Genomic DNA, 9,007 nt, shown 5'->3' with positions numbered 1-9,007 from the left:
AGAGAAAAGATGAGCCTAGGTCACGTGACCCTCTGCTGTGGAGTAACAACAGGAGCTGAGCTGTACTGTCACAGCGCCACCTGTAGCCCAGCACCAGTACTGCAGGCAGGCACATTATAGTGAAAATATGTGATCCCCACATAGCTTTCTCATGAGCCAGATCGGACACCTCATACTTTGCACTGACGAGGGGCAAGCACCCCGAAACACCGTGTCTGCAAATCGGGATTCTGATCTGGCATATATATCCTAAGTTATAGGTAAAGGGTTGTTAAAAATCCACATTTAAATTTTAGGATCGCTACTTCCAATAGGTGGCGCTGCGCTAGAGTGTGTCTCCAGTCCTGGAGAGACGATTTGATTATTTTTATGGTGAAAATAGGCAGACATGGGTCCAGGCGTCTTCCTCATCCTCTACACATAACATTTCAGCGATGTTCCGGCCCAGCCACGTTTCCCATTGACTTCCATTATACTCATTACTTGAAATGAACCTGTCCAAGTATCCGACTAGATTCCAACACCAAGCACCCAAGCATGGTAGTGCCCGCTCATCACTAGTTACCAGTACAGAGCACTCGAGCATGGTAGTGCCCGCTCATCACTAGTTACCAGTACAGAGCACCCGAGCATGGTAGTGCCCGCTCATCACTAGTTACAAGTACAGAGAACCCGAGCATGGTAGTGCCCGCTCATCACTAGTTACGAGTACCGAGCACCCGAGCATGGTAGTGCCCGCTCATCACTAGTTACCAGTACCAAACACCCGAGCATGGTAGTGCCCGCTCATCACTAGTTACCAGTACTGAGCACCCGAGCATGGCAGTGCCCGCTCATCACTAGTTACGAGTACCGAGCACCCGAGCATGGCAGTGCCCGCTCATCACTAGTTACGAGTACCGAGCACCCGAGCATGGTAGTGCCCGCTCATCACTAGTTACGAGTACCGAGCACCCGAGCATGGAAGTGCCCGCTCATCACTAGTTACGAGTACCGAGCACCCGAGCATGGTAGTGCCCGCTCATCACTAGTTACGAGTACCGAGCACCCGAGCATGGTAGTGCCCGCTCATCACTAGTTACGAGTACTGAGCACCCGAGCATGGCAGTGCCCGCTCATCACTAGTTACGAGTACCGAGCACCCGAGCATGGTAGTGCCCGCTCATCACTAGTTACGAGTACCGAGCACCCGAGCATGGTAGTGCCCGCTCATCACTAGTTACCAGTACCAAACACCCGAGCATGGTAGTGTCCGCTCATCACTAGTTACCAGTACTGAGCACCCGAGCATGGCAGTGCCCGCTCATCACTAGTTACGAGTACAGAGCACCCGAGCATGGTAGTGCCCGCTCATCACTAGTTACGAGTACCGAGCACCCGAGCATGGCAGTGCCCGCTCATCACTAGTTACGAGTACTGAGCACCCGAGCATGGTAGTGCCCGCTCATCACTAGTTACGAGTACCGAGCACCCGAGCATGGTAGTGCCCGCTCATCACTAGTTACGAGTACCGAGCACCCGAGCATGGTAGTGCCCGCTCATCACTAGTTACGAGTACCGAGCACCCGAGCATGGTAGTGCCCGCTCATCACTAGTTACGAGTACCGAGCACCCGAGCATGGTAGTGCCCGCTCATCACTAGTTACGAGTACTGAGCACCCGAGCATGGCAGTGCCCGCTCATCACTAGTTACGAGTACCGAGCACCCGAGCATGGTAGTGCCCGCTCATCACTAGTTACGAGTACCGAGCACCCGAGCATGGTAGTGCCCGCTCATCACTAGTTACCAGTACCAAACACCCGAGCATGGTAGTGTCCGCTCATCACTAGTTACCAGTACTGAGCACCCGAGCATGGCAGTGCCCGCTCATCACTAGTTACGAGTACAGAGCACCCGAGCATGGTAGTGCCCGCTCATCACTAGTTACGAGTACCGAGCACCCGAGCATGGCAGTGCCCGCTCATCACTAGTTACGAGTACTGAGCACCCGAGCATGGTAGTGCCCGCTCATCACTAGTTACGAGTACCGAGCACCCGAGCATGGTAGTGCCCGCTCATCACTAGTTACGAGTACCGAGCACCCGAGCATGGTAGTGCCCGCTCATCACTAGTTACGAGTACCGAGCACCCGAGCATGGTAGTGCCCGCTCATCACTAGTTACGAGTACCGAGCACCCGAGCATGGTAGTGCCCGCTCATCACTAGTTACGAGTACCGAGCACCCGAGCATGGCAGTGCCCGCTCATCACTAGTTACGAGTACCGAGCACCCGAGCATGGTAGTGCCCGCTCATCACTAGTTACGAGTACCGAGCACCCGAGCATGGTAGTGCCCGCTCATCACTAGTTACCAGTACCAAACACCCGAGCATGGTAGTGTCCGCTCATCACTAGTTACCAGTACTGAGCACCCGAGCATGGCAGTGCCCGCTCATCACTAGTTACGAGTACAGAGCACCCGAGCATGGTAGTGCCCGCTCATCACTAGTTACGAGTACCGAGCACCCGAGCATGGCAGTGCCCGCTCATCACTAGTTACGAGTACTGAGCACCCGAGCATGGTAGTGCCCGCTCATCACTAGTTACGAGTACCGAGCACCCGAGCATGGTAGTGCCCGCTCATCACTAGTTACGAGTACCGAGCACCCGAGCATGGTAGTGCCCGCTCATCACTAGTTACGAGTACCGAGCACCCGAGCATGGTAGTGCCCGCTCATCACTAGTTACGAGTACCGAGCACCCGAGCATGGTAGTGCCCGCTCATCACTAGTTACGAGTACTGAGCACCCGAGCATGGCAGTGCCCGCTCATCACTAGTTACGAGTACCGAGCACCCGAGCATGGTAGTGCCCGCTCATCACTAGTTACGAGTACCGAGCACCCGAGCATGGTAGTGCCCGCTCATCACTAGTTACCAGTACCAAACACCCGAGCATGGTAGTGTCCGCTCATCACTAGTTACCAGTACTGAGCACCCGAGCATGGCAGTGCCCGCTCATCACTAGTTACGAGTACAGAGCACCCGAGCATGGTAGTGCCCGCTCATCACTAGTTACGAGTACCGAGCACCCGAGCATGGCAGTGCCCGCTCATCACTAGTTACGAGTACTGAGCACCCGAGCATGGTAGTGCCCGCTCATCACTAGTTACGAGTACCGAGCACCCGAGCATGGTAGTGCCCGCTCATCACTAGTTACAAGTACCAAGCACCCGAGCATGGTAGTGCCCGCTCATCACTAGTTACGAGTACCGAGCACCCGAGCATGGTAGTGCCCGCTCATCACTAGTTACGAGTACTGAGCACCCGAGCATGGTAGTGCCCGCTCATTACTAGTTACGAGTACCGAGCACCCGAGCATGGTAGTGCCCGCTCATCACTAGTTACGAGTACCGAGCACCCGAGCATGGTAGTGCCCGCTCATCACTAGTTACGAGTACCGAGCACCCGAGCATGGTAGTGCCCGCTCATCACTAGTTACGAGTACCGAGCACCCGAGCATGGTAGTGCCCGCTCATCACTAGTTACCAGTACTGAGCACCCGAGCATGGTAGTGCCCACTCATCACTAGTTACAAGTACAGAGCACCCGAGCATGGTAGTGCCCACTCATCACTAGTTACAAGTACTGAGCACCCGAGCATGGCAGTGCCCGCTCATCACTAGTTACCAGTACCGAGCACCCGAGCATGGTAGTGCCCGCTCATCACTAGTTACGAGTACCGAGCACCCGAGCATGGTAGTGCCCGCTCATCACTAGTTACCAGTACTGAGCACCCGAGCATGGTAGTGCCCGCTCATCACTAGTTACGAGTACCGAGCACCCGAGCATGGTAGTGCCCGCTCATCACTAGTTACGAGTACCAAGCACCCGAGCATGGTAGTGCCCGCTCATCACTAGTTACGAGTACCGAGCACCCGAGCATGGTAGTGCCCGCTCATCACTAGTTACGAGTACCGAGCACCCGAGCATGGTAGTGCCCGCTCATCACTAATTACGAGTACAGAGCACCCGAGCTTGGTAGTGTCCGCTCATCACTAGTTACCAGTACTGAGCACCCGAGCATGGTAGTGCCCGCTCATCACTAGTTACGAGTACCGAGCACCCGAGCATGGTAGTGCCCGCTCATCACTAGTTACGAGTACCGAGCACCCGAGCATGGTAGTGCCCGCTCATCACTAGTTACGAGTACCGAGCACCCGAGCATGGTAGTGCCCGCTCATCACTAGTTACGAGTACCGAGCACCCGAGCATGGTAGTGCCCGCTCATCACTAGTTACCAGTACAGAGCACCCGAGCATGGTAGTGCCCGCTCATCACTAGTTACCAGTACAGAGTACCCGAGCATGGTAGTGCCCACACATCACTAGTTACGAATACTAAGCACCTGAGCATGGTAGTGCCCGCTCATCACTAATTACAAGTACTGAGCACCCGAGCATGGTAGTGCCCGCTCATCACTAGTTACGAGTACAGAGCACCCAAGCATGGTAGTGCTCACTCATCACTAGTTACCAGTACAGAGCACCCGAGCATGGTAGTGCCCGCTCATCACTAGTTACGAGTACTGAGCACCCGAGCATGGTAGTGCCCGCTCATCACTAGTTACCAGTACTGAGCACCCGAGCATGGTAGTGCCTGCTCATCACTAGTTGCCAGTACAGAGCACCCGAGCATGGTAGTGCCCGCTCATCACTAGTTACGAGTACTGAGCACCCGAGCATGGTAGTGCTCGCTCATCACTAGTTACCAGTACAGAGCACCTGAGCATGGTAGTGCCCACTCATCACTAGTTACGAGTACTGAGCACCCGAGCATGGTAGTGCCCGCTCATCACTAGTTACGAGTACTGAGCATGGTAGTGCCCGCTCATCACTAGTTACGAGTACTGAGCATGGTAGTGCTCGCTCATCACTAGTTACGAGTACAGAGCACCCGAGCATGGTAGTGCCCGCTCATCACTAGTTACCAGTACTGAGCACCTGAGCATGGTAGTGCCCGCTCATCACTAGTTACGAGTACTGAGCACCCGAGCATGGTAGTGCCCGCTCATCACTAGTTACGAGTACTGAGCACCTGAGCATGGTGGTGCCCGCTCATCACTAGTTACGAGTACAGAGCACCCGAGCATGGTAGTGCCCGCTCATCACTAGTTACGAGTACTGAGCATGGTAGTGCCCGCTCATCACTAGTTACGAGTACTGAGCACCTGAGCATGGTGGTGCCCGCTCATCACTAGTTACGAGTACAGAGCACCCGAGCATGGTAGTGCCCGCTCGTTACGAGTACAGAGCACCCGAGCATGGTAGTGCCCGCTCATCACTAGTTACGAGTACTGAGCACCCGAGCATGGTAGTGCCCGCTCATCACTAGTTACGAGTACCGAGCACCCGAGCATGGTAGTGCCCGCTCACCACTAGTTACGAGTACAGAGCACCCAAGCATGGTAGTGCCCACTCATCACTAGTTACGAGTACCGAGCACCCGAGCATGGTAGTGCCCACTCATCACTAGTTACGAGTACCGAGCACCCGAGCATGGTAGTGCCTGCTCATCACTTGTTACGAGTACCGAGCATGGTAGTGCCCACTCATCACTAGTACAGAGTACCCGAGCACAATAGTGCCTGCTTATCACTATTTACGAATACTGAGCACCTGAGTGCAGCTGCATCGCTGTATACTCTGCTAGACTGCTGACCATTAGTGCCTATGCTTGTAAAAAACCCAGCTCTGCTACATCACTATGTACCCCGTTATACTGCTGGACAGTTCTGCCTTGAACTTGTGACAAATACAGCTGAGCAGTCATCTGTCCATGAGGCGTAAGCACTGCTGATCCAGACCATAGTCTTGGAGGACTGACCGCACCAAACCTAAGACCATGGACAAAGACGTTGCTGCTCATCCATGGGGAGGGGGGGATTTGGATCTGAGAGATGCGGTGCACAATATGGAGAATGTCTATCAATCTTAGGGGGCGGTAGTTACCGATTATGGAACCGGGCTGTTCTAGCAAGAAAAACTGCTTCTGTGCAGAAAAAAAAAAATGTGTGTGAACAGGGCTATGGGCTATAATGGGCATGTTCTGTCTGCAAAAATAAAGCAGACATTACGCATCCAAAATTTGAATGTGTAATTAATTGGGGTCTGACATTTTATTTTAAGGTACATAATAACTTTTTTCTGGTTCATTGCAGTTACTTACAGTATCCTGTAGATGGCAGTAGTGTCCCATAAATGGTCACATAAAGGGCAGCCAGAGAGTGACAGATGTCCCCGTGTCGCATACATCTGGTGAGACATATGTCCAACCTCGCCTGTAGGTTGAGCAAAGCTTAAACAGGCAACAACATCCTTCACCTTTTTTTTAACCCAAGAAGCGTCTGTCGTATCCCCAACACTCAGGGTGAGATGACTTAGTATGATCGGCCTAACTGTATATACAGGGTCACATTATGCACACAGTACAACATATTCTATAGGGTTCTCCATAAGCCATTTTTCTTTACAGTCTGCATGAGAAAAAAAGTGACGTCCTACTGTGGTCTGATTTGTGGACAGAACTAAGCCATTTGAGTGATAGGTAAGTACAAGAGCATCTCAATAAATTAGAATATCATCAAAAAGTTCAATACAAAAAGGGAAACACAAATATTATATGGAGTTATTACACACAGAGTGATCTATTCCTATATATTATATAGAGTCATTACACACAGAGGGATCTATTGCTCTATATATTATATAGAGTCATTACACACAGAGTGATCTATTCCTATATATTATATAGAGTCATTATACACAGAGGGATCTATTCCTCTATATATTATATAGTCATTACATACAGAGGGATCTATTCCTATATATTATATAGAGTCATTACACACAGAGGGATCTATTCCTATATATTAAATAAAGTCATTACACACAGAGGGATCTATTCTTATATATTATATAGAGTCATTACACACAGAGTGATCTATTCCTATATATTATATAGAGTCATTACACACAGAGGGATCTATTCTTATATATTATATGGAGTCATTACACACAGAGGGATCTATTCCTATATAATATATAGTCATTACACACAGAGGGATCTATTCCTTTATATTATATAGAATCATTACACACAGGGATCTATTCCTATATAAGATATAGTCATTACACACAGAGGGATCTATTCCTATATATTATATAGAGTCATTACACACAGAGGGATCTATTCCTATATATTATATAGTCATTACACACAGAGGGATCTATTCTTATATATTATATAGAGTCATTACACACAGAGGGATCTATTCTTATATATTATAGAGTTTATTACACACAGAGGGATCTATTCCTATATACAGTGCCTACAAGTAGTATTCAACCCCCTGCAGATTTAGCAGGTTTACACATTCGGAAGTAACTTGGCATTGTGACATTTGGACAGTAGATCAGCCTGGAAGTGTGAAATGCACTGCAGCAAAAAAGAATGTTATTTCTTTTTTTTTTTTTTTTTTTCTTTTTTTAAATGGTGAAAAGTTTATTCAGAGGGTCATTTATTATTCAACCCCTCAAACCACCAGAATTCTGTTTGGTTCCCCTAAAGTATTAAGAAGTATTTCAGGCACAAAGAACAATGAGCTTCACATGTTTGGATTAATTATCTCTTTTTCTAGCCTTTTCTGACTAATTAAGACCCTCCCCAAACTTGTGAACAGCACTCATACTTGGTCAACATGGGAAAGACAAAGGAGCATTCCAAGGCCATCAGAGACAAGATCGTGGAGGGTCACAAGGCTGGCAAGGGGTACAAAACCCTTTCCAAGGAGTTGGGCCTACCTGTCTCCACTGTTGGGAGCATCATCCGGAAGTGGAAGGCTTATGGAACTACTGTTAGCCTTCCACGGCCTGGACAGCCTTTGAAAGTTTCCACCCATGCCGAGGCCAGGCTTGTCCGAAGAGTCAAGGCTACCCAAGGACAACAAGGAAGGAGCTCCGGGAAGATCTCATGGCAGTGGGGACATTGGTTTTAGTCAATACCATAAGTAACGTACTTCACCGCAATGGTCTCCGTTCCAGACTAGCCCGTAAGGTACCTTTACTTTCAAAGCGTCATGTCAAGGCTCGTCTACAGTTTGCTCATGATCACTTGGAGGACTCTGAGACAGACTGGTTCAAGGTTCTCTGGTCTGATGAGACCAAGATCGAGATCTTTGGTGCCAACCACACACGTGACGTTTGTAGACTAGATGGCACTGCATATGACCCCAAGAATACCATCCCTACAGTCAAGCATGGTGGTGGCAGCATCATGCTGTGGGGCTGTTTCTCAGCCCATGGTCCTGGCCATCTGGTCCGCATCCATGGGAAGATGGATAGCACGGCCTACCTGGAGATTTTGGCCAAGAACCTCCGCTCCTCATCAAGGATCTTAAGATGGGTTATTATTTCATCTTCCAACAAGACAACGACCCAAAGCACACAGCCAAGAAAACCAAGGCCTGGTTCAAGAGGGAAAAAATCAAGGTGTTGCAGTGGCCTAGTCAGTCTCTTGACCTTAACCCAATTGAAAACTTGTGGAAGGAGCTCAAGATTAAAGTCCACATGAGACACCCAAAGATGCTAGATAACTTGGAGAAGATCTGCATGGAGGAGTGGGCCAAGATAACTCCAGAGACCTGTGCTGGCCTGATCAGGTCTTATAAAAGACGATTATTAGCTGTAATTGCAAACAAGGGTTATTCCACAAAATATTAAACCTAGGGGTTGAATAATAATTGACCCACACTTTTATGTTGAAAATTTATTAAAATTTAACTGAGCAACATAACTTGTTGGTTTGTAAGATTTATGCATCTGTTAATAAATCCTGCTCTTGTTTGAAGTTTGCAGGCTCTAACTTATTTGCATCTTATCAAACCTGCTAAATCTGCAGGGGGTTGAATACTACTTGTAGGCATTGTATTATATAGTCATTACACACAGAGGGATCTATTCCTATATATTA

This window comes from Anomaloglossus baeobatrachus, chromosome 3, assembly GCF_048569485.1.
Source record: "Anomaloglossus baeobatrachus isolate aAnoBae1 chromosome 3, aAnoBae1.hap1, whole genome shotgun sequence".
Classification (NCBI taxonomy): Eukaryota; Metazoa; Chordata; class Amphibia; order Anura; family Aromobatidae; genus Anomaloglossus; species Anomaloglossus baeobatrachus.
This window is presented reverse-complemented; position numbering follows the sequence as displayed.